This window comes from Meleagris gallopavo, chromosome 7, assembly GCF_905368555.1.
Source record: "Meleagris gallopavo chromosome 7, MGAL_WU_HG_1.1, whole genome shotgun sequence".
Taxonomy (NCBI): Eukaryota; Metazoa; Chordata; class Aves; order Galliformes; family Phasianidae; genus Meleagris; species Meleagris gallopavo.
In genome coordinates this window covers 16,230,340-16,257,403 of record NC_139410.1, presented here as the reverse complement: position 1 = coordinate 16,257,403, position 27,064 = coordinate 16,230,340, and the positions used below count along the sequence as shown (strand labels likewise).

The window sequence follows — 27,064 nt, the reverse complement described above, 5'->3', positions numbered from 1 at the left end:
TCTACCACTCCAAGACCCTCCCTGACACATGGCTTGCAAGGAGGTAAGGGGGAAAAAAGCACTGGTGCCTCCTGCTTTCCTATCCCTTCCTCCAGAGAAATATCAGTATCTACCTAGTAACGACATATGTATCTCTTTCTATATGTAGTTGTATAGATATGTATGTGTATAGATACACATAGATACATAAATACACAAGCAATCAATCTGAAAGTAATGCCTCCTATTCAGAGCCATGGAAACTACAACAGATACAAAGAGCACAATAACACTCTTTGATAGAGCTTGTTCTCTGCTACAAAATACTATTTTTCAACATAGTCACCACCATCAACTGTGCCTTTTTGCCAGCAATGAACAAGAGACTGCATGCTGTGCTCATAAAAATGTGCATAGCCATTCAGAACATGGCTCATCTTTCACCTTGCAGTCACCACTGCTGAAATGCACCGCCCACTGCCTCACTGTGCTCATATCCACTGGCTGGTCACCAGAAGCATTCAGCAAACATCAATGAATGTCAGTGGGTGCCATTTTTTCTGCATGGAGGAATTCAGTTCCACACCTTTGCTCCATATGCACTTCCATGTCAGACATCATTCTGTCAGACTGCCCTTCCGCTGCCATCTGTCACATGACAATATCATGTAATGGGATACTGGTGGGAAAGTTCAACCTCTACTACCATACCATCTACTTTTGCCTGACATCATGGGCCAACACAATAAAATAGGAAGCATTACTTTCAGAGCAGCCCTTGTATCTATAGATCTACCCTAATACGTATCTAGTTTCCACTCCTGTCCTATTGAGAAGGATGCCTCTCACTGTGTCTGCAGTGCCAGCTGCCTACCAGCTAGCACTTCTGGTACCAAAGGGCTTTATCAGCAGAATGGGTGGAAGCCAGACGTGCAGCTGCATGCTGGCCAGCTTATTGTCCAGCTGCTGCTGAACAAACCCTTTAGCCCATGATTCAGCTGCTAGGAGGGCTGGCAAAAGGCATTTTGCAGGCATAAGACAAGTTTCTGAGACAGGTCAAACTTTGGCAGTACTGGCCTCAAATTGTTTACACGCATTGCTCTTGCTCTTAAGCTGTGATATTTTCAGTGATATTTTCTTGGAAAAGATCTGCTGCAATGGATGTGACAATTTAGAGTAATTTTTAGTGGGCAAATCAAACTAAAAGCGGTAATTAAACGTAAGGTATTAATTATACAGTCCTGGAATAGGCCTTTTAGATGACTCCACACAGGGTCACACACTGAGCGCATGTGATATTCCTACCTGCTTGTTTAGAAGTGCAGTGTGGAAATGCATGGAAATATTGGGCTTCATTAGAAACATTCCTGAGTCTACTGAAAGGACAGCTTTCCTGTACCCAAGTAGGAAACACAATTCCTAGGCTTCTGTTACACCCTAGAGCATATACTTCCCTTAGGAGCCATCAGAACAAAGATAACAAGGCATTAGTCAGAAATCCGCATGCTCATGCTCAAGTATAACACATCCATTACACAGTCAGTAAGACACGCCAGTCTGACAAATTTTAGTTTAAACCACAATGATCCTTATAGGCCCCATCCAACTCGGGGTATTCTATGGTTCTATGTATGTTCAACACAACACCACCTCACTCCTACTTTTGCCCCTCCTCAAATATGCTCCTGCTGCTGAGAAAAAAAAAAGAGCATCAGAAATTCAAAATGCAGCAACAAATAGCACCTGCTGCTTTTGAAGCTCTAACTCAACTGTGCACAGTGTAGCACTGGACTCAAGTCCTGCCGCTGCTTCGTTCACCACTGCTTTGCACGAAGCACAGAGGAGTCCAAGGATGCTAAGTGCAACTCTGCAGCTAGAGGGAAGCTTTGACTTTTGTCTCATGTGTCAGTAATGGACTCAGGATTCATTATTTACACTCAATCAGTGTTAAAGAGCCTATTTTAAGGAACAGACAGTAACTCCAATTGCTAACAGCTGACACCATAAAATACATGCAATAGTAGCTGATAAATTTTACCTACTGAGTCTGCTAACAACAGAGCTGTTTGTATCAACCAGTGTCACAGGGTATTGAAAAAGAACTCATTTCAAAAGAAAGTTGGAGGGAGCATCAGAACTTTGAAACCTGGTACACATGTTCTTGCTCATTTTCTAGTCAGTAGAGTCCATTAACATCAGTAAATATTAGGCTTAAATCCCAGTACTGCAGCAACAAGAATTAAGGTAGCTATCGCCAAAATGCCAGCCTCTGGGCTCCAAAGATGGAGCACGTTATGATACGCAACATATTTTGATAAGAACTAACTGCATCCAAAAAAAAACCCCAAAGCTCAGGAGAGAAACAGTGTATGTCACATTCGGCAAAGAGCCCTTGCCCTGCCAAGCAACCCACATGTAAAAGAGGTACTACACCAAAACACAAGTTCTGGGCATTTCGCGTTCAATTTAGTACCTCACAAATCTCCTATGAGTGTGACAAGCACCAATGAGGGACATTTCACGTGGGATGCACAGCGCAAGCAACTGGGCTGCAGCTGCAGGGCTCGCCTGCAGTCAGCCATTTCGAGGCGGTCCAGGCACCCCTCGCACGCACTGAGTCACAGGCAGACAGACAGCTCGCTGCGGTTAATCGCTTCCTGCATGATTAATTTCCAAGCAGAAAAAGAGGAAGGAACAAACAACTGCAGAAATAAAACAGAAACGATAGAACTCAAGGGGGAAAAATATACAGTCACCAATTAAATGCTGATTGTCCCTCTGTGCAAAAGGGTTCAAAATCCAAAACAGTATTGATGTGGTTCTTTCAAAATGTATTGCTTCCACTTACAGAAGAAAAAAAAATTGAATGTGAAAATGAGAAAATCAGGTTTGATCACCAAGCATTTTGCTAAGGTAGCTCTCAGCACAGAAAGGACAGCAAACTAACCACATGACAAAATAGTTGGGAAATGGTATAAAAACAACTGTTTTTCCAAGGGGGAAAAAAAAAATCAGCTCCACACAGGCAAAAATATTTTCTTTATGAACTATTGTCTAACAGAATACACAACTATTGAGTTGTTTTGATTCGCCCACATCCCTTGCTGCTCCCCTGGCCCTTGGTGGGCCTGACACTGGGAGCACACACATCCCACGCTGCAGTCCTGTGCAGCAGGAGTGCAAGAGTAGGGATGAGTATAAGGAGAGCTTCAGGGGATGCCAAAGGTACCCACCCTGCACACACCATGTCAGTAACTGCCACCTGAAAAACATGGCACGTTCTTCTCTCTTTTTATTAAAGCAAGAGCTTGGTTTCTATACAAATAGAAACTTGTAAATATGCATAAATATATAGTTGGTTTTAACCCCCCCTAAAAGGTTTGACACGAACAAATAATTCATTGCAGTGTGAAGCTACCTGAACAGACCGCAGAGGAATTCCCCTAGATGGTGGAGGAGGAGTATTTAGAGCCTCCCTGGCCTGTCACTCACACACGCAGAAATTTGGCAAAGCTTCTGACAGGTGCTGAAGAAGCCCCATATAGATGTAACGGAGACACTGTTGGAATGCTTTGTACCCACCCTACACTCAGCTCTAGCAGAACTAGGTCTTCATCCTCTTAACTGGGATAAAGAAGACAAGTGACATCTAAAATGCCCCTCTCAGTGTTTCTGGGTCCTTTAACTGCTCTTTTAGGTGTGGTTTTCACTGAAACTACACTGCTTTTGGTGCAGGGGTTACAGGCCTACAGGATGGGAGAAGGTCGGTTTTCTCACCCTGCCCAGAGGAAGCTGAGGTAGGAGAGGATGCACCAACATTTCACCCTCACAACCACTTGCAGAGAACTGGACAGTCTAAAGAGAAACTGACAAGAGAAATGACTCTACATGCATGAGGCCCAGGGAAATTCTGCAGAGATTCCATCTCCAGAAAGTCCTTTTTGACAGGGACAAATGCCAGTGCACAGCCATGGGATGCCAAGAGCAGCCTCGTGTGCTTGTTGGCCATGGCAAGCTGAGTGCAGCAGGCCTCCTCTGTCACCCAGGAGTCCTGCTTCAAAGAGCCAGCAGGGTTGCATCCATGGAAAATTACAGCTAAGAACTAGGCCACTGTGGTGTCAGAATGTTGTTTTAATCCAAGTATTTTAAGAAGTTTTTTTCTTCTCAGTGACATATTTTTCAAGATATATGGAAGATCGCTGGCAGTGGCGAGCTGTGGAGGACTGCCCTGATCACTGCTACAGTTGCTACTTGGAAGAAAAAAAAAATCTTTTGAACATTTAAAGTGTTTGGATATTGACTTGAGAAAAGATGACAACTTAAGAGCAAATACACCATAGCAGAAAATACCTCTCTTAAAATAGCAGTCACTTCCACCTAGCCCATGCTGCTGGAACTTCTTTCAGCCACTACTTAAAGAAATATTTTTGCCTGCTGGGACTCTGGGAGATGGTTTCTACCATCAGCTCATTGCTGATCCACAAGGAGCCCAGGTGCCATCCCCAGCAGGAGGTGGAGCAGATGCAGACAGGACGTTTCCAATTATGGGGCATATCCCAGCCCTGGTGCCTGTGAGACACCATCTATGACCATGCAGCTCACTCCCTCCCAATGGAAGAAAAGCCTTTTCCCCCAGACACTTGATAAAGAAATGCCCAGCAGCAAACAACTTCCCTCCTAGGCAAAAGCGATGTCTAAGGACCAAGCTGCTGGTATCTGAGCCCTTACTTCAGCTGTCCAGAGCACAGTTGTCTACAACATTCAATCGTCTATCATCCAGAACAGCTTCTGGCCAGCACAAATGTTTGAAACAATGCAAAAGATTCTATTATCCTAGGCACACTGCCCAACACAGCAAATGTGGGATTCACCCAGGGTTGAGGTAAGTAAGCCTCAACACACAGTCCTAAAGAAAAGGAAGCTTGTTTTGGTGCTCTAGAGGCTATAGGGATACACTGTCCACCTGGGCACAACATAACAGAGGGGAACAAGGATCTGATGTCTTTCTCCATCCTACTTCCTTATCCGTTTCTCCTTGTGCATGCTGTGTTCATAAAATGCTGTTCCTAATACACAGTCTAAGAACTTCTCTCTGCTGGGGCTGCTTTTTCCAATGCCTCGTTACTATGGAAGTGCTCACGTAGTGTCAGAGGATGCTCAACAGCACATACACTGTGCCACACAGCCTTCTCCCAGAAACGTTAGTGGCTTTCGGCACAAGGAGCTGCTGGTAGGGTGAACAGTCTGGCTCAGAAGTTAAGGCTTTTCAGGATTGCCTCCAACTTCAATTAACTCTAACTCGAAAAAAGAGCACTACACTAAGTTATCCACTTGAAGAATAGGATGACTTCTGCCAGCATCAAACTTGTGGACATATCCCCACCACACTGTATTGCTCAGCTTTCCAACCTTATTAGCATAGGGAAAATAACTTCTTTTTTTCCCCCCCCACTGGCTTCCTTGGATTTTGACTTTCAACCCAAATACATACAACACAGAGAGTAAACCCAAGTACACAAAACATATAGGGCTCTTTCTCTGTTTTTTTTTTTAGGATGCTGCACATCTGACCACTTGTTTGCTTTGTGAAGCAAGAAGGAAATTCTACCATTTGAATCAAAGTGACAGAAGCCTGGAAGACATTTTTTCCTCTTCTCTCCACTGTTTTGTAGTATAACAGGCCAAAAAGTATTGGGAATTAGGAGTTAGTCTGAGCTGTTGCAACTTTCAGCCAGCACGGAAATAAGTGAGAGGAACCAAATTTGGTAAGTGAGCTCTGGGATGCTGCCGGAGGACTTCTGCTGACTGTGGTTGCACACCAGGGTGCCACAGGTCCATTGTGCAGTGGTATCTGCAAGGTGAGGGGCTTCTCCACCTGTCAGCCCCAAGGCTGGGTTAAAAGACTCCTGTCTGGAGGCGTAGATTATGTGGCAGGAGCTCCAGGACCTCTGCTGCATTCTCTGCCATGCCCAGGGAACAGTAGCAACAGGGCTGTTACTGAGCTGTCCTCAATCACCATCTTCTTCTGACCCCCAGGAGGACAGGCAGCAATGGTAGAAAGGATTTTACTATAAACAAAGGCACACAGGAAAAGATCAAGGATCTCACACTGCATTACTCCTCCATAGGCCTAAGTCTAGAATTCAATTGGCTTTAGTTTTCCAATAGGGTTTTTTAATATAAAGTGTTTTCTTTATCACGATCAGCTAATTCTTACTAAACCTGCAGTGAACTGTGACTGGTCTAATAAAGCCAGCATCTATAAAATAATATTAAAGTGGCGACTCCCTCTAAAGGGGAAATATCTGAGCCACATCAGGGCCAGACACATGGAATGAATTTAAAACACTGTTTTCCAATCCCACTCTACATAAATATTGCAATATTCCTAAAAGAATGCTGAAAAACTACAGTGTGATTAGTTTAGATTTCACATCAAAAGCCCAAACAAAACACTAAGTGGCTAGGACAGTCAGCAGGGAAAGACAACCACACAAGCCAGGCTGCATTAGAGTTTTTACAATCCAGGTGTCGACATGAATTAGAAGGTAACTCGAATACCTGTCCTTAGAGGAGCAATCAAAGACTGATCTGTCCAGAGTGTGGGAAAAACAAAGCAAAACACAGCTCCAGATCTGCGTAATGTAAGGCAGCCCACTCAGCCACAGACAGCTCAGAGAAACGAGTACCGCCTCAGAGCCAGATTACCGTCAGTAAAAGCCTCTGTTCAGTGTAGCCAGCCCCATAAATCAGTTTTGCGACTAGGTCTGGTAGAGATTTTAATTAAAAAGAAAAAAAATATTTTCCATCCTGAGAGTTAATTTTGGATGATTTGAAGCTGCAAAGCACTGAGACTTCAAGTCTTCTCTAAAATGGGTGGAGATGGAGAGTCTGATTTTAGTCTCATGAGTTAATGGAAAGGCTCAGGCCAGTTTTCAGAGGGGGCTGGATGAGACCTATTGTGCCTTACCACTTTGCTGAAAGTGTTTGAACTATTTGGGATGACCAGACTTAACAATTAAGAACACACCCCAAGAAATCTCCTGACTTTCTCTGCCATGCAAGGCTTTGCACTGTAGCTTGGGATCACTTGTGAGGTCATGAATCATATTTGCACGTAAAGAATGCATTTGAGGAATGTTGTACTCAGTAGTCAAGGTTGGTGGTGCTGGTTCCCACAACACCATCTTGTGGATACATAAGGCTGGGGTGGGAAGGACCACAGCACAGAACTAAACAGAACAACCTTACAGACTGACTTGATACTAAATGAGAAGTCATTGTGCATTTAACTTACATCCCATGCTTGCAAACTTTGTCTGACTGCAAAAAGCTGCAAAATAGCATCTGATCAGCCATATAAATGCTTATTTTAATAATATGACCATGAAAAGTTTAGGTTTAGTTTCCTTTTTATGGTAGACTCCTGTTACTAGGCAATTATTTTCTAATTCCCAAAGGGATTGATGAAAGTTTGAGAATAAAGCAAAGTAAAAAACAGTTTTTCAGCTTATTAAGGTATAAATGAATATATACAAAGGAATATCATTTCTTGGAATACTTAAGTGTTGTAAGTATTTACTACGATTGGTGTTATATTATAGACCCTACTCTGAGAATAGCTATGAAAGGAAACTTTTTTCTTACATGATTTATGCAATAACGAACATCCAATTATTAAAAACAAATATCACTTTTAAAGCCTGAAGCATTCTGAAGCTGTGCAATGTACACTGGGTATGTGCACATGCAGGGAGTTGGATGACAAACTGTCCATTTGCACAAGCCATCAAAGCAGCTCTCAGCATCCGTTCTCGCTGGCTTGGAAGAGGGCCTTTGCCCTCTGAGGTTTGGCCTGCTGCGTATTTTGTGTTAAGTCTCAGAAAGCTTTCAGATGGCCTGCTATGGTTTCAGTAATGATATTAAAAGGTTCTCGGCAATACAAAAACAAATCTGTGGAAGGGATTTTAAAATCAGAATGGAAATACTAAGATGAGGTAAAAGTAGAAGCAAAAAGTAATTTGAAACAAACAGAGTCTGCTTTAGCAAGCAGCCCCCTGTGCCCCTCCCAGTTACCTCTTCTGCATGCCGGAGCCAGCTGTAGCTCAACCCAACCTACCCAGATACCAAGGCCAAGAGGTGATCATCTTTCCAGAGGGATCTACAGAGCTTTAAAAGCTCTGCCCAACAAAAACAAAACAAACCCCAGAGTCCAAGGTGAATTGAGGATAAGAGACTCATACGAGTTCTCAATATCCTACCCTACCTGGTTTTTGTTTGAAAAGGATACATTTGAAAAACAAAAAGAAAAGCAACAGTGTTATTGGAAACACTATTTCAGGTGTGAATTCACATGATCATCTAATATCTTGCCAGTACCAGCAAAATGCTGTCTCATTTTAACCCACTTAAAAACAAGTTCAAAGTGCTATGGCTCTGCACTGATTACTTGCCTGGTTGGAAGCCAGCAAAAAACTTCTCCTGCGACTAGAGGAATATCCTAGTCTGCAGATAAAGGAAGCAATAAATTATTGCTATTAAAATATTGGACAGTAAGAAAACTCAAAAACTACATTTATATGGCCTGTACAAAATGAATAGACCAAACAGCCACTAAATAAAGTAGATTTAAGGTTGCCATTATCTCCATATTGCCTGATTCTTTGTATTATGTATAAATGCTACTAAATCAGACCATCTTTTTCTCTATTAAAAAACAGCAAATTTTATAACATACCCATATTAACTGTGTTAATCTACTGCTTTCATTGCTACATCAAGAAAAGGTTGATTTTAAAGATCTAACTTTTTATAAAGATCTATCAGCTCTCCCTCAGCTGATAGGAATAGCTATGGTTTCACCACAGACCTACAGAGCCTTTAACCAGAGAAAGGTAGCATCCAAAAGGACTAAAGTTGATATGTATGATAAATTACATGGACTGCTGGCTCAGGCTCTGAGAATAAATCAGCCTACTGGCAGCAAGACGAGGAACTCTCTTCCCCTGCAATGCTGATCCCATCACATGGCTTGGTCAGAGCTGGCCAGCACTTCCCTGCCTCCAGACTGGTTGCAGGACAAAATGAACTGCTACCAAATTGGAAATACATGCAGAATGCCTGCAAAGGATCCCTTGCTCTACGTAGGCTTCTTGCGAAGACCAGCTCCAAAGAGAATAAGGGGTTTGGTGACCATCCTGCAGGTCATCACCAGTGCACAGGGCATCCTGGATGGAGGAACAAAAGCAAGAAGTACACGAGACACGCTGACTGTTCAGCCAGCACAGGGTGAGCTCCAGATCAGCGTCATGGACTGAAACCACATGAGGGAGCTGGAATGGGAGGAGCGGTGCTAATGGAGATCACCAGGCATGAAGCCTGCAGCTCTGGGCTGCTCTTTCAGACTGCCATTCAGGGAAGGACTGGTGGAAAGGCAGGTCTCTGTTTGGTTTGGTTTGGGTCTGTGTGAAGCAATAAAAACCAACCCACAGTGCACAGAATGCCTTTCCATATGTCATGAGAGACTGTAGCCTTCAGTGTCTAAGCCTGTATGTATGCTACATACTTATGTAGGCGTGGCACTCCTGTTCCTATCTCCAACAATTTCCATTTGGTCAAATCTGGAAAACATCCTGAGTAATACAAGAATTAATTTTTCTGTTAAATATTTCCAATGCTGTCTTTTGGCAAAAAAAGACACTGAGAGTTGCTTGGAAAAAGGAAGGCACAGCAAAGAGATGTTTCAGTTATTTTACAAACAAGCTGCCAAAATGCAAAGAGCAAAATCCAAGCAATACAAGTAATTCTTTGCATTTATACCACCATAAGCTAAGTGGAGATCGGAACACCGACCAACCACAACTACCTTTTAACTCACTTTCTAGAGTGCAGCTATAACAAAACTCAAAACAGCCTTGTAAAGCTGTTTTTACACACATCTGAGCCGGTCTACTCTTGCAGCAGGACTTGACTGCATGAAATAAAGCCCCATGAGGTGCGATAACACTCAAACAGCGGATTCAGTGTTTACCCCTGGCACTTCAACTGATGTCGGGGTTATGAAATTTGCACATATGCACCTGGGTACTCACAGGACACATCTGCAGTGGATCATGCCAATTTAAACACACACAGCCAGGGCGCACAGTTAAGCTGTCCATACTTATTCAAACATTTTCATTGTCCAGTTAAAAGCTCCATAACTAAGTACAGTTTCTGAAGACTTTATTTATGACATATGCTTCTTTACTTATTTTGGCAATTATCTAATAGATGACAAAGTATAAGTTCTGTTTTGTATCAGTCCGTGGTTCTTTTAAGCTCAGAGCAATTCTAACATTATATTAAAGACTTCTCAGTCTATGAATTTAGGTTCCCTGTTCTACTGAGAGAGGGATTAAATCCTCTATTTTTGTGTTGGTCTACTGCAGTATTCAATAACGTGTTCTTGGAAAATGAAAGTAATAGAGACAAATGCAAAGTTACCACATGTTCCCAGCACAAAGCTATCCCACTGACTGCCCAAATCTATCACTATCCAGTATTGGGAGGGACTTTATATGAGCAAGTGCCACTGGAAGCGGGAGGACGCAGATGGGAATAAGTAAGGTGTCCCAATGTCCTGTAGAGGGGACTTGTTTAAAGTCTGGCACAAGTCAATCCCAAATCAACCAAGGACAACAAAGTGAAAAAACACCTTCCTCCTTTCCTCCGTGTCTCTGATTATAGAAGTCTTTGCTCCAATTTATTTCACTTCGGAAACAACCTTTTACAGCTGCAGATGGCAAGTACTTACTCAGCTAGTGAGCAAAAAGAAGTTGGAAAGAGTGAATATTAATGGCATGGGTTCTGATGGGGAAAAAAAAAAAAAAAAAAAGAAGGCAGGCCAACATCTTCCATGGATTAACAGCAACCGCTAGCCAATCTTCCCCTAAACAAAGAGGGAGCATGTTCTACAGCCTCCTTCTCAAAAGGAAACTGCGCGACCAGACCATGTGCTGTGGCAACCCTGGCTGTCCTGCACCCAGTGCCATGGCTCAAGCCACACTCCAAAGCTGGTAGATCCCTCACGTTAAAGCAGAGTCTCTGACTGAGTCACTGACAGTTAAACAAAAGTAATTTCATTCTGCTATCTGCATTTTATTTTACTTATTTATACTCCATCCATTTTCCAGGACTTTCAACAACCAAATGTTCTCATACAGCAAGGTGCTCCAAGGCAATGCATCACACTACAGTAACATCACTTGCAGGATCACATCTAGCTGACTGTGCATATATCCTCCCCACACAGGGTGCCCAAGGAACAGCCGATTTTGGAGATAATTTGCCTCCATGCAAGAGAGCAGATTTAGCCAAACTCCTCAAGGTATTCAGAATGCAGGTGTTTTTTCTGTATAAAAAGTAATAGTTCAGGGCTAGTAAAGGTATTTTTGGCATACCACACCTGTAAAAAAATACCCCCACAAAACCAACAAAAGCCACATACTATCCATTCAATAATTGCATTTCCTTTTTAGCACATACTTAATTGGCAGGTCCTCTTACTCCATGTGACTGTTCAAATTCATCTTCATTTATGCCAATCTACCAAAAGCTCAGAGGAAAAAACTTCAGGCTGGTCTGCAGTCTGCACAGGGCAGCTGCCCTGACATACCAGGTATTTGGGGTTGGCAGCCAATTTCCCCTTTAATTTCTTTTAACAAGAGTGGCTGTCCCAGTTAAACCCTAGCTAAAGTTAGCAGCACACTTGCTGAATCCTTTAAAACATAGCTGAAACTCTGTTCAATTTGTCTGAATGGTTTGGTCAGCTATGCGGGGCAAAACCAAACCAGGCTTAAGTGAGTTTGGAGACTAAGTTTAGCACACGGCACACTTAAATAATACTCCTAACATCTCGTTTCCAAGACCGGAATTAGCAATTAAATGTAGAGTTAAGAATCACTGAAAATCTGAGGCTATAAGCTTCTAGCAAAAAAAAGGCTTTTCCAGAACTCATATGTAGAAACTCTGCAAGCTTTTGAATCTGGATCAAATCTCAACAGCTGGAAGGAAGCTTTGTGTTGGTTTTATCAGGTCATAAGACATTATTACTCTCATAAAGCCTACATTCTCTCGTCAACTGCAGTCTTGATGACTGGCAATCCTCAAACAAGTGATTTTGCAAGGATCACCATTTTCTTCCATATCTGTCAAGGTGCCTGTTATGTGAGCCAAGTCTGCAGCCAAGTGCTGTTTCAGGTTAGCCCTGATCCATCAAGACTTGACACTAGGAAATTTTGATCAACACTGATTAATCTGGTTTTACACAGCCAGCGTGAAAGTGAAGTTCACCATTAGTACCAGAGTTTTGAGATCGATGATAAAAACGAGCTGTTCTCTGTCTTTCACTCGAGAAAGCAGCACAGCCTGGCTTTCCAGGTTTCTTTCATCTCCCTTTCACACCAGGAGCAGACCTCATCAGCTGCTAGTGGTAACTCTATACTCCCTCACAGTACACAAGAAACTTACTTTAGCTAGTGCTGCTACAACGAAAAGAGCAAAATCTTTAGAAACTCAGGAGCAGCATGACACTTGTCTTCCCTGGAAAGTGGAACATGGAATATATTGCATCATGCATATGATTCAATGTTCACTGTCTTGAAAATAACTAACCAGCTTTCATCAATAACGAGCAAAATATAAAGTTAGCCAACAAGGAGACTGAAGTATAGGCTGGAAGAGGAAACATATATCCCTCCTCTTCCTCTGAACCACAGTACCACTCCTGATAGGTATTTGTTTCTCTTCTTCTTAAAAATCTCCAGTGATAGAAATTCTGCAATATCCTTCGGTCATCTATTCTACACTTTGTTAGCTGTGGGGCTAGTGAAATTTTTCCCAGTGTCCCACCCAGTATCCCATCCCAGTCTTCACTGTGCAGATTTTAAATGCAATGCATTTCAACTACAGATTCACAGTGCCTGAGCAAGCCATATCACCCATTAGCAGTCCCACCTGTGAAGCCTTAAAACCTTCCACTGTTAGCCCTGTGCCACTGAATCAACAAAAAGCACCAGATGTGTTAAAAGCTTGTGGATTTGGTGGAAAATTGGAATAACCTAAGGCACTTCAATCTGACATTAGGAAAGGTGTGCCACGTGGGATCACATCAGTAAACTAGCATTGCCAGTTTACCATGAAAAAAAAAAAAAAAAAACGACTTTTGCAAAGAATGAAATTTTGCAACTACCACATTCTAAGCAGACACTTTTAATAGTACTTATGAGATAGTTCTATGCCTTCTGACTGTTACAGGCATTTCACAGCCTGGAGAATACACATGCTGGAGACCTGTTTCCCACACTACTACTCACACAGTAACACTTCCCTGCTCCTTCTCACTCAGATCCCAGGGCTCTGTACCTCCTCAGAAGCTGGAGAGATGCTTGGGCAGAACAGCAGAACACGAGACCTGACAAATTCACTTCCAGAATGCACCTGCTGAAGCTAATTAGATCACAGGAACATTTCCCAGACTGTACATTCCTGCAAGGAAGAAAAGAAACAAACACCCATAACATTATTAATTGCAAATGGTGGAGACCATGAAGCCTGAGTATATTTCTGCTGGGCATTTCCCTGTGTAGGTATAAACTCTGTGTGAGAGCTGGCAGTGTCTAGAGACGAAGCTGACTCCATCTAAAGAGTAAAATAAAAGGAAAATACACTGACTGTGCTCTCAGGATCAGTTCCTGAGACAAAAAAGCCCAATTTGTTTTCAAACAAATTTGAAACCATTGCCTTGACTTCAACAGAGCACTGTAAAAGCCACTATAAATAGTGGAATGAAAGCAGGACAGCCTAAAAACGTATGTGGATGGATATGGTGGGAAGACTGGAGTTATCTACCGCTCCTCTTAAAATAGGTGCATTTGTCAACCAACATTGTAAGGAAGAGGTTTCTACAGTTTAAGCTAGAAAAAAAACACATGCAAAAGCTGAAACAAATCAGCTAAATAAAGTAAAAGCAACCTCCTTCAACCTCAGGATGGTTTTAACAGCTAACTACAGAAATGATTTGCAGAACTTCCATTCAAGTGAGGGGGAGGGAAGGGGACGGCCAGCAAGATGTTTGTGGAATGTACTGCAAACTATGCTGTAGCAAAAGACACTCTTGTCCATCTAAGGTACTTAGTAATAAACAGCAAAACAACCGAGTCAGTTTAAAGGAAAGTGTAAGAACAGTAACTGCTCAGCATTTTATTGATTTACTTACATTTAGAGATCAAAGTCTCCAGACTCCAATTCCTCAGTGGTTTGAAACTCATGCCTACACAGTGTGGTGAAATAAAACCCACATGGGGAGCCTACTAAAAGCTGCCATTACAGTTTGGGTTTGCATGAGCTGGCACTGTACACCTTAACTCATACTTTCCCCTCTGCAGAAAAGGACAACGCAGTGCTGTGGGCCCACGTGTACAATGGACACAAAGCCAACAGCGCACTGCAGTCTGCCAGCTGATGGCGAGCAAAGCTGGCTGGTGATTAAAGTGGCATCATGAGTGCTGTTTGTACCATTTATTTGCAGATTTAAGGGAACTTTAAAGCTTTAGTTAGATGAAATCAACTATCTCAGAACTACTAAGTTTTATACTAATACTGCCCAAGGGAAAGAAACCAAAATAAATCATTAAAAAAACAACATACAGAAAGAGGAATGTTTCTTCCATAGATGTTATGAACACACACACACACACACACACACCACCCACCCATTCCTCCTTTCTTCTGAACTACAGTGAAAGAGCAGTTTTATTTTCCCGAGAACAGAACTTGTCCCCATCTGGTTCCATTTTTTTTACTACTTTCTTCTTTAGGTTTCCTTCTCTCCCATTCCAACCCATATTTACTTCCTTTTGTTTAGTCTGTATTCCTTATTCCCTCTTCTCTTTTTGCAGATTTCCTTTTTAATTTGTTTGGGAAAAACACACTCTTGCCCTGATTTTCTTAACACAGGCTGGTGCAGGGGCCCATCAGGAGCCCCCTCTCCCATGCCCTTTTCCCCTCTTGTAGTCCTGGCTGGGCTTGCTCTTGGTACAAGGCATGAAGCTGAGGGCTTCTTTATTTAGAAAAGTGTACCAGTCTACTTTTGAATTGTATTTCAAATACCTAGTATGAACCACAGTGTGGAAGGTCAAATATATTATTTACAAGCCATTGTATGTAGTTTAAAACAACTCCTAATCTGTACGAGATGAGCCACTATAAAGCAGGATTAGGTTGAAATTAAAACGTCTGCAGTGGGATTTTATTAAATTGGTTTTAAATTACATTCTTAGTAAATACAAAGCTGAAGATTAGAAATCTTAATAGAGCAGAAAGATCGCTTTGGGACAGAACTGTGGCACTCCTTACAAATCATGCTAGATTTGCAGAAACAGAGAGGCCCAGCAAAGGCCAGAGACTGCTGCTTGCAAAACTCTAAAGCTCAAAACTTAACAGTAAGCTCCACGAGGCTGCCCAGACACTAGGCTCTGCAATTTCCAAGTAAGAGCATCCTTGTCCTGATGTGGGCTACGTGCACATCCTGTGCCACTTCCTCCACCCCCACACTCTGCCAGGAGCACGTGCACCTGCACCGGGCTGGATGGGGGTTCTCACTTGTGGGACTCAACCCCAAGGGGCTCATCCCATCTTACTATCATTGCTACACTGCCCATGAAAGCCAGGCACCACCTGGCCTAACCAGCCTCATGGGATGAAGACCACGTTTTTGCTGAAGTTCATATGCATAGGAGGAAAGATTTCCTTCTTTCATTCATTTCCAGGGATCTCCCCCACTAGCATGATAGAGATGGAGAGCTGTGTAGTAAATTTAGCTAAACCTTCACTGCAAAGTTTATTTCAAACCCTGAGAAATACTGCTAAAATACTCGGTATTTTGTCATCAGTAAGTTTAATTTCTTTTTAACTTTCACTTCAACTTCATGTTCAGCAATTTTAATTAATAACTTTTTTTTAGTAATATTTAAAAATAATGAATACATTTTTACATGGGGATACAAAATGTACAACCCTCCAAATATGCTTGCCATGAGAGTTCCAAGTGCTGCAGCACCATGCTATTTCCTGCCCAACACAAGGGGCTCCCAGGCCAAAAAGCTTCCAGCACAGCAGGGCTGAGATAGACCCCCTCAACAGATATCACAAAGAATGAGAAAAAGCTTTAAAAAAGCGAATACATCAATAATATCAAATAGAACAGCTATAAACTCAGTACCAGCCAAAATGACCAAAGTTCCTGCAATAATGAAAAGTATTAACCTGTTAGAGAATAAATGAAACAACCAGTCATCTGTTGATTACATCAAAAACTTTGAAAAGCCAAAGATATTCTTTGTATTTCTACCAAGATTCAGTTCCATGTCACCATCAAATATCAAGGCAGGCTCCCAGCTTCTCACAAACTCACAGAAAACCTTCTTCCTATTTTTGCCTGTGTAAGCCCCTGTGGCAAAGTCCACCTTGCCTGCCAGCTGCTAACACAAGTGCCTTGCTAAGCGCTTCTTAGCGCCTCACTCCACCAAAACAGTGAAAATCCACACATGGACCCCCTCCTTAGGATGGTTAAAAGGCATTTTAAAAAGACTAACCTGTGCTATTTGAATTTGATGGAGGTCACGGAGCTCTGAACTTCCCCAGTCGCTTCGATCTCGTTTCCTGTAGAGAAGCACATGACCCTATGCATCCTCACCGCACCTTGCTAGACTTGCTTCATTTACTTTTTAAAACCCAATGAAGAAGCTGTCTCTTACAGCATGTTTAAAAGACTTCTGCTCCCATGACATGTCAGTGTTGAACCACTGACATTTCTATATACGCAGAAAGGGCCCTCCTCCGTTTCCTTCTGAGTCACTACACGACTCAATGGCCCTTTTTGTACTACTTTTGTGTATTAATACCAAATCCTAAATGTGATTCTACTACAATATGTTCAACTCCCACCTCTCTCTTTTTAAAGAAGAAAAAAATGCAACAGTGGAGAATGTAATTACACTGAATGCATGGGAAATTTTAGTCCAAGGCATTCATTTACCAGACTATCAAATGGGTAAAGTATTGATGTATCTACTTGGAATAGTGCAGTTAGTGTAAATTTTTAGAAATATTTTTCATTAGAACACCGCAAACAATTTTCATAGGAGTTTAAGTCCTATGGGAAAGGGTTTATGACTTTGGAAGAGCAAAGATTCTCTTCTCAGCAGTATGTATCCACACACTGTCATCTAAGGAGAGGACAAATGGACCTGAACATAGGTCATGAAAGGGTGGTAAACTCATGGATCAGATGAGTACATTTACAGAGTTAGTCAATAGCTGGTATTTTAGCAGATGAAGCAGATCAAGGAACTGTCTAGCCTTCAGACATTAAGACTTTTTGATTTTTCTTTTTTAATCCCTAGAATCATCACTGTCAGTCAGCAGGGAACAACTGCTGGCACAAAGCTGGCTGCAATGGTACCAGGCTACAACAGAAACCCACAGCTTACACAGAGAAGCCCAGAGCAAACCAACACAGGATATTTCTGCGCATTCTGTTTGGTGCATTTTACACAATTTCTAAGTACACGACGAGATTTCCACTGAAAATGTCATCTTCTAAATTCAACTGCACCAGATGAAGACCTGGTTGTTGTGAGTAGCCTCCAGTAACACCAACCAGGGGTCACCTCCTGGCCCACTCCCCACAGGCTTCTTGCTTCAACCAAACAAGTCAAATGAGCTCCGATTCCTTCTATTTGTGGTTAACGTGTCTAGTTCTAATGGAAAATGAGGGAATGGCTTGCAGGAATCCTCCTCCCCACAGAGAGGTGAGAGAAGCAAGCTGCGGCAAAGAGACAGTAACATGCAGTGGGACTTCACAGGCTGCCAAGATCTGCACTTGTGCTACAACAACCATTGACAATCCAAATTCCCTACAAGCTGGCAGATACCATAGAAGATACAGATGAACCTGGAGGGACAAACTCCAGAAAGGAGAATATCTGTCTAGCATAGCAATGTTTTCCAGTACAAGCACCTCAAATTTAAGGACCTACTGCAGCTACATATTGCACAAATCACATCTGCCTAATAAATGACACGTATTTTAAATGCAGATATGCAGGGGAAACCCCCACAAAAGGAAATACACAAGTGAAAGAAGGACTACTCCATGAGACAGGTGCTCCATGTGACACTTTTTGGGCACACAGAAGCCTACTTGTGCATGCAGCTCTGAGATCCTGTAGTTGCAGTCTGAGTGCATGTACAAACGTGCCCACAGATGCACCTGCTCTGCCCCGACTTACAACTTTGGGCCAACTGGCCAAAGGGACATTAGGGTATTATTTACACTGGAAGACACTTGAGAGCACTGTGAGATGCATGCAGCTTACACACTTTCTGGCACTCAGCACTCAGAGCTATTATATGCTGGACCCTAGGCTTCAGAGGCACAGAAGGGAAGTTGAAGAGTTCAGGAAGTCGCTGTGTTTGTTCACAACACACTGCTTCATTGTACTCGTCTTCAGCTGCTCACCCAGCAGCTCCTGGGCTAACAGTTGTCACTGACAAGAGAGTTTATTGCTCCTTTTTTCAAGGGGCTATGTTTACAAAATCACTTTTAACATGTTAACGCTGCATGAGGATCATGACATACGCTACACCATGCCAGAGCAGTGCTTGCAGCCTCCGATGGGGGAAATGGAGTTCTATACTCCCCCAGATACCACATATATACTCCTTCTCCACATTGTTCAAGATGCATGGAATGCATTTTCTCAGTGAGAAACTCCTAGCCATCTCCTTCTTAAGCCATGCCCAAAGTGTCCTTCAAGGGTGTCACCCCAGCCAGCACACCTCAGTGCGGCTCCATGGTCTTCACTGGGGTTGCACATAGCAGGTGTGTGACACCTGGGGGATTCACGAAGCCAACACAGCCCCCACAAGGCCTGTTCTGGTAAACTTCTCGGTGCCTGGGCCACCAGGAAGACCAAGGGATCTGTCAGCTCTGACTGCAGAACACTGCAACAGGAAGGGAGGCATCTAAAGTCCTCTATTCATCAGCCATTTATTTCCCTGTCCTTGTCATAGATGAGGAATCTGTTGACTGGCACCTTTTGGAGGACTGTAGCTCCTCTGGGATTTTTGGTAGCTATATTAGGTGGTAAGCCAACTGCTTGAAACTGACACCGGATCACACTTCACGTACATGCAAGACAAAATCACTTTATCTTCTGAGAGGAAAGCCCACCCGAACCCCTTCCTTTCGTGCACCTGGGTGACCAATGAAATGTGCCCATGACATTGCCCATAACATGGCTAAAGTTGTTTTTAAGGCTCTAAATTGATTCACCATCACTTGTGATGGAATCAAACAGTGTTTGATTTACCAAAGAGGACCACCCCAGCTGCAATAATAAGTTGCACAGTGGTCTGACAGATGAACTACACCAGGATGTTAATGGCTGTGGCTGTAGGGCCTTTTACATAGATAATTTACTGTCCCGTGCCGGCTATGGGGTTTAGAAAGCAACCATTGGCTCTGAGGTTTTGGGCTTAAATTAGAAACATGCATAGCTACATCTCAACACATTTGATGATTCTTGTCCAGGTGATACTAATGGAGCATGCTGAACGCCACAATTCAAACTCATGCACATCACTGGCCTTACAAAAATGGGCACTATTTGTTATATAGAATCTCACCTCTCTCACTGATATGGCCATATCTGTACACACACACACACACACACACACACACACACACATGAGTGAATACTGTGAATAATGTTTTCCATCTGGTACCTGTCACCAGCAAATACAAGCTATTAGCATCCCAGTGACCGGGCAATACAATCTGTTCTGCTCCTGACCTCGAGCGGGCGTAACACCTGTGAGCACAAGAGTACACAGTCATACAGAGCTGCTAAAACAACTACAAAAATCCCAAATCTGCTTGCCAAATCACAAGAGCTCAGCAGTAACACAGAGGTGTTCAAACTTCAAAGCAGGAGCACAGTCAGCAAGAGTTTGTTGAAAGAATTATAACCAGGCATGGAAACTGGGACTTCTCAGTAGCATGTAGTCCCTGCTGTTTCCATTTCCTCTTCCTCATTATCAGCACAGATGGGGGCTGAAGATTAGTAAACAGTGGGTGTTTGGGGTGAATTAGAGCATGTGTGATATAGAGCTCGCTATCCTGGTGGCATCAGCGTGACTTCGCAAAGAGATGTAAATATTTAATGGTGCCCACTATGCCTCTTCAGAACTATGGAATATTAACACACTCCTTGGAGGTAACAATGATGGAGGAATCTTACCAGGACTCCATCTTGCCCTTCATCTAGGACATGAACAAAGTCTTACAGCCAAAACCTCCCTCCTTCTCCATAGCCGTCTGTGGGGAAAATGAAGGCTTCTCACACTGCTCCCATCCTGTCTAAAACCAGAAACAACAAACTCTGGGACAAAATAAAGAAATTCCCTTCTTCAGAATAGAGGAAAAAATTCTTCCAATGTAATCTTTAAAAAGTTTCCAAGCTGCTAGGCTATTGGGTTTTTAATGACCATTACACCTAGACAACAGATGCAAAGGCAAGCAAACTAGTAGCGCAATTAGAAATTATTCTACTTTTCTTTAAGCATTTACTTTTTAAGTGGATTCTCTGTTCTTTGCCCACTGCCATAAGGAATAATCTTAGAAAAGATTCCCTCTTCTCACACCCAAAATCTGATTTTAGCTGTCATTTTACGTATTAAAATGCCATTGCCACATAATTAACTAGCGAAGAACAATACTTCCCTACATTGATATATTAGCAATTTTGAAGGGGAATCTGAGAAAGTCTAGATTATTTTTTCTCTTGTTCTCAAGTCTACACAAAACTAAGAGCTGTGTGTGAGAGATGTTATGTATTCAGCTATTGCCCTTGCTTGCCACAGGTTATCCTTTCAGAAGACAGCTATGTAAATAAAAGCCATCAGTAAGAAAACAATACCCTAGAAATGCCTACTAATTTCTTGACTTGAGTGAGAACTCCTGAATTGACAAACCATGCTCTCAAAGTGATTTGCTTGTCCAGCCCCCACTACTCCTGGCAGTACTGATATTAATGGACTCCTGAGGAAGAGTCCTACTCTGCTTCCTTAATTAGGATAAAGCAATCACAAGACACATTGTAAGAAGATAATTATTTTGTAGAAGTTTCTTCATATCACTACAGAGAAATCAAAGAATTAGTTTGTTCACAGGAACAAAAACAAACAAGCAAACTTCTATGAAAAGGAACATTATACTGCTGGCTGCTTCTAATACTCGACTTTACATAATACCTCATTTCTCAGTTTGTAGCCTTTTTACACAATAACCTTGAGACATGGTTTCCCTTGCACTTGATCAAAGAATGAGATTACACAACAGACACACAAACAGAAAACATTTGCTGTCTTTTCAAAGAGTATTTTCAACGATTCTTGTCCAGTAAAAGCCGCCTAGCCATTTTTCCAGAACACCTCACCAGAGGCATGCCTACGGTCTAACTATCTCTCTCAATATATGAGCATTATAATGGTGATAATATATTTATTATTGAGCAATTTGTCTTTAGCTATTAGCATGAATTGCGAAGTTTATGAAGCTTCAGGTATGAACCATATGATGAAGAGTTTTTATATACTTGGTTCTTTCAGTAGAAAATACTGTTTTAAAAACCACAGTTAAATTGAGTAATACTTCATACTCAACTTCCCATCAGCATTTGTGCATGTACACACACACACACACACACACACACACACACACACACACACACACACACACATTTTGCAAAAAATTGCCATTAAATTCTGAGTTCTTATCATTTGATTTTTAGGGGGATTTTGCCTATTATTTTTAGTTGTAAATCAAAACCCTTTTTTTCTCCATCATCTGTTCAACACATGCAATTATGAAATCCAAGCAACTAGATTCATTTTTGAAAGAGGTCTACTACTTTCATCTACTTTATTTCCTCCTTTACATTCGAATGTTCATAATAGAAGCACTGAAAATTTGTGATTATCTACAAAATAGAAAGGGAGCTGACAAGTTGCAGGCTAATACAGGAGTACTTACTGGCATTATTTAAGTGGAGTAAAGATCTGCACACCATGTTACAGTAGCAGCATCCTACCCAAAGCTCGTGCCCATTTCTTTGTTTGGTTGTTTGTTTTTTTAAATAAGTCCTCATGAGCAGGAACTTGAGTCCATTTTTTACATTTTTCCCATGGGCGGTATTTTCCACATCAGGAGCCTCATGATGCCAAATATAGACACAGATCGGAGTCTGTACATACTTGCTGGGTGATTATAAAACAGTATCAGCTCCTCTGCTGTGTAGTGGATGAGACTTGTTACTCTTCGCACATGCCCAAGTGCCAGCAGCTCCATACTGACCAGAGGTGTGCCCAAGTAAGGAGAACAAGATCACATCACATACAAGATGGAATCATGGATTTTTCTTTCATTAACATTTATCAAAAAAGAATATTCTCCTAAGAATAAACAGGAGAAAGGGAGGCTCAATTTATGAATACATATACGCACTGCCATAATCTCAGTTAACTGTCTGTGCTATCCCTAGGAATTAGTGGCATTTATCACTATGAATAAGGAGAACACTAGCCAAGCTAACGGAATTTCAGGCTCCATGAGAGGCACACAGAGACGAGCCTTGAGTCTGAAGCTCCCTGCTTGCTCAGGAAACCCAGTGCTGCCGCTGCCTGTAATATACATGCAATGGGCAGTTGCAGGGGCTGCATCCAGGAGAGCTCACTGTGCCCAGTGATTTTGGAGCCATCAGGGTGCACCACCAACCCACGTCCATCACCTGGCTGCTCCACAGCGCCTTCCAGTCTGAAGCTGCTCCTCAACATCATTTTGAGCAGGAACCACTGTAGACCTAGGATTATCAACTTATTGCAATTACACTACACAGAAACTCATAGAAAACAGTGATGTTTATTTCCAGCTCATCAGGCTTAGAGATAAATTGCTGATCTAGAAACTAGTCTCCCTATACTGCTATGGCTCAGCTGCTGCCAGGGGGAGGCTGCACTGACCAGACGCAAAGCAGCCCCTCTGCCTCACAGCAGATGCAAGGATGCCAGCTCTTATCACAGCTTGTCATGTTAAGATAAGCTGGGTTTCTGAATACCTGACCATACAGTTCAGGATAAGCTCCCAGTTTCACTAGCTGAGAGTAAAAGCAGGGGCAGCAGTTTAGTGCTCTGGCTTGAAACAGCACAGAAGGCTATATAGAATGCTATAACTGCACTTTTAATCACTTCTAGTCATTTTGGTAGGGCCACCTGCCTGTGGGCCACGTCCCAGCAGAGCCAGCCTGTCACAAAGCAGAAACATCAGGCAGCACAGGGAGGTGATGCTGTGCATCACAGCATGCTGTATGAGCCCGAAGGTGCTGCTGCAGCTACCTCCTGTGCTGCCAGCAGGGGCTTGGCTATGGCAGCTGTTACATAGGCTGTTTGCTCCTGCTTCAGGTTCCACTGTTAGCAGTTTGGAGCTAGGTAAACTTTGTGACATATTTAACTTCAGGCCTTTTGCTGCTAACTGGGACAGTTCTCCTGACTTTTAATGAGAAAGCTATTGCACCACGGTGCTCTTGGGAATGCAGGCTTTGGAGACCTTTAAACACTCAAACTAACTATTTCCATAATTACATTATTAAGAATAGTTCAAAAAAATGGTCCCTAATTTTACATCAGGCAGGATTCCCTAGTGACAGGGTTGGAGATCCTGCACTGGTGTGCATTACAGAAAACTCCAGTGCTACAGGATCACATGCTCTGTTGAGAAACAAAGGAATCAGGATCTGCACATGCCTGAACTAAATACAGAGAAGTGAGACTATAAATGGTGAAAACTTTACTGGATAGAGCTGAGGTGCGCTGCATCAAATGTGCCTGTAGACTGTAGTTCCCCCCCCTCCAAAAAGTCACACACCACAGTGATAGCCCAATCCCTTAGAAGAAAGATGTTGAGGCTGCGGGAGCTTTGCAGCAGGAACAAAGTTATCCTGATTTCCAAAACTAAGCGGCCACCCCAGCCAGAGGGAGCAATGCCACACACATGCCTCAGGGACAACAGCCTGTGGAGCCCAGGGAAGAGGTGCCCTGATGCTGCCAAGGGCAGTCCCGTCCCAGAGCTCCTGTCCATTCTGCAGTGACCTCACATCATACCAAGGGCACAGTGAGACCAAGGAGTGCCACTGCCTGCTGTTTCACAAGTTCACTGGTGGGGTTTTGTGGTCTCTCCTCCACTTCCTAGGGCACAGAGTCATGCTTAGCTATAAAATGGCAGTGGGACACTTCCTTATCTCTAGATAAAAGGAAGAAGGTAAAAATACACTATGTTCTTTTTACTTTCCCTTTTTGCAGGGTTTTTCCATTGTGTTTTTATCTGCTTCTGTGCATAGCTGACAGTAAAGGCCTTGGGAGCTGTTAAAACACCATAGTACACAGCATCACAACCACGAGTTCTTTAATGCCTAATCAGTCTCACTGATTAGCAAACAGACAGTGCGCAAACAGGCTTACAAGAGGAATAAAAGCTCACAGCCTAAGCAAAGAGTGGTGTTATACCACTTTTATTGTAAGCAAGTGTAAACTCTGTTATTGCTCCTAAGAGGAAACTTTCCTGGCAAACTTTTGAAGTAACAAAAAGCAGAAGACAACAACAGTTCTTTCCCCTGGAAGCACAATGTCCCTTAGTGTTCTCAGTTAAGTACTGTGCATGATGACATCCAACTGGCTTTTACCCTGCAATTCACATGCATTATCAGGGGTGTTCTGCTCAACAACTGGCACATTTTAGAAGAATAAAGGAGGAACTTGTGGGATTTGTCAGTTATGGAATATCCCATTTTCTAGTTCCCTATAGCAGCTAATGTCTTCCTCCAACTCCAATCAACATGCACGAACATATGCACGACTGGAAAAGAGTCAGCTATAGTAGGTCTTGAAGATATCAAGCCTGTAAAGATCTGCTAGGAAAAGCAAAACCAAAAGATGAGGAAATAAGTATTGCTCTGGATTTTCTTAATAAGGCAAGTAAGAGTAAGCATGCAGTAACTTTTCAGAATAAGATTCTACACTTTGAAGAGCATTTAGAGAATTGAAACTTAAATTTCAAAATTCCACATTATCTGTTTCAATTAAGCATTCATAGTACTTCTAAAACAACCCTGGAACTGCAGAATGCCCTAAACCATACATTTAGAACAAAAGCAGAACCTGTACCTGAAAATCGAGTAGGAAAGTCCATAGGAGGCTTATTTCCTTGTAGCTTGCTGCGCTCTAGTATTACACAAAGCTTTGGGACTGTCTCCATTTCAGATTTTCTGGTTCCAACACAACACCACAGCTGCTATCAAGAAAAGCTGTATGCTTAAGGAATACCTTACTCTCCCTTTCAAAGTAGTATCAGCCTAGGGTGGCTTGAAAGTGTAACCTGCAGACAGAGCAGGTGATATTCTGGTAGGTGCCACCTCTGTGACCTCAGATGAGTTATATTCTCTTAACGCTGACATACTCACATATATTCCTTTCCAGGATATTGCTATCATTTAAATTTCATTTCATCCTACTAGAATAGAAAATGCTTTTTACGGAACATTAAAAAAATGCATCCCTATCTCAGAAGTCCTGAATCCAAGGCAAGATGTACAACTATAAAAAACACCACCAAGGAGCATGTAACTGAATAGATGCAGAGAAAAAGGTCAATACATCGAGTCATGCAAACTCACTATGTGCATGACCAAGGGCTTTGTTTACTTGCAACATACACAGAACACCCTTTATAGTTTACATTCGATACTTCCTTTAAAAACTCCTTCAAGTAACTTCAAATGTGAAAGTAAGAAAGAAAGTTCTCTGTCTTTCCCTGCATGGAAATACAAAACAAACATTTGGAAATACCCTGGGCCTCTTGCTTTGTCCAGAGAAGGCTCTCAGATAGCAGTAAAGTGCTTTGTAAAAGCAATCTGCCCCAGTCTGTAACAGTTACGATGTGAATAGGCTTGGTAGGGGCTGAGATGAAGTTCAGCTTGTATCCAGCATGCTTGATATTCTGTGGGGGACTGCAAGATGTAGGACATCCCAGAACAGAACAGGAGACACTCCACTGCAAGAAGTCAAAGCTGGGATGAGGCAGAAGTTAGAGAGAGCCTGCTAAGGACCCAGGAGGTGAGGCTAACAGAAAGCCACGGGCCATGCAAACTGAAGGTAGCTGCTAGGCGAGGATGAGCTTTAGGAAATGCCACAGCTAAGGCTGTTCATGTGCTAGGCAAATCATGACCTGAGGAGAGCAGTGACTAAAGTGACTGCTGTGGGAGGATCGATGAGATGGGGAAACGGAGGACTGCAGAGCTTAGTACTGCATGGCTGATGCAAAAGGGTTTCCACACAGTAAGTGAAGAATACTAGCTGTTTTCTAAGAACCATTTCCTAGGTAGGAGGCAAGGAAAGAGTAACCAAATCCTTCCCTTCCTCCAAGGAAATCCTCCCCTTTAATCACCTGTAGTGATAAAAAAAAAAGTGACCTAGCTGATGCTAGTTACAAGCCAGGCACCATTCTGCACAAGCTGCTTGTACAAGGACAATCCCGGTTGGCACCAGTGTCCTGGGGCCCCGCAGTGCTGCCTCAGGCTGCGGGGGACCTGAGGGCCGTGCTGATCACCTGGTGTAACTCAGAGGCTGCCAGACCGTGAGCTCATGAGGCCCTATCCACTGTTCTCACACCACAGGTGGGAAGAAACCACTGATTTAGGGTAGTGAATCTCAGACTTCACTGTTCACACTGCTGCTTTAAATAAAGAAAGAAAGAAAAGAAAGAAGAAAATGGAAGCTCAGGCAAACTCCTCTCTTGCTTTCTCTCGTTCCAGGGAACAGATGCGAGCCACTAACAGAGACCTGAGTCTGGAGGGACACCCTATTTCCTGGAACACATTTTACCATTTTAATTCCAGAGAACAAGTACAGTAAAGATTGCATGTTTTGCAGA

General features: G+C 42.6%; 1 protein-coding gene across 8 annotated transcripts in view; it reads right to left on the bottom strand.

Annotated features, from left to right (window-relative positions):
- Positions 1-27,064, bottom strand: part of WIPF1 (WAS/WASL interacting protein family member 1) — a 49,620-nt gene that overhangs the window by 16,721 nt on the left and 5,835 nt on the right. For 2 of the 8 annotated variants that reach the window (XM_085228376.1, XM_085228371.1), the window contains exon 2: positions 13,335-13,506. The exons of 2 other annotated variants lie outside the window; for them this stretch is intronic. The gene's annotated coding sequence lies outside the window, so the exon portion shown is untranslated. Of the gene's footprint in view, positions 1-13,334; positions 13,507-16,613; positions 16,681-27,064 lie in introns of all 8 variants that reach the window. 4 more of the 8 variants (XM_085228370.1, XM_085228374.1, XM_085228375.1 and 1 more) reach the window with 3 other exon arrangements.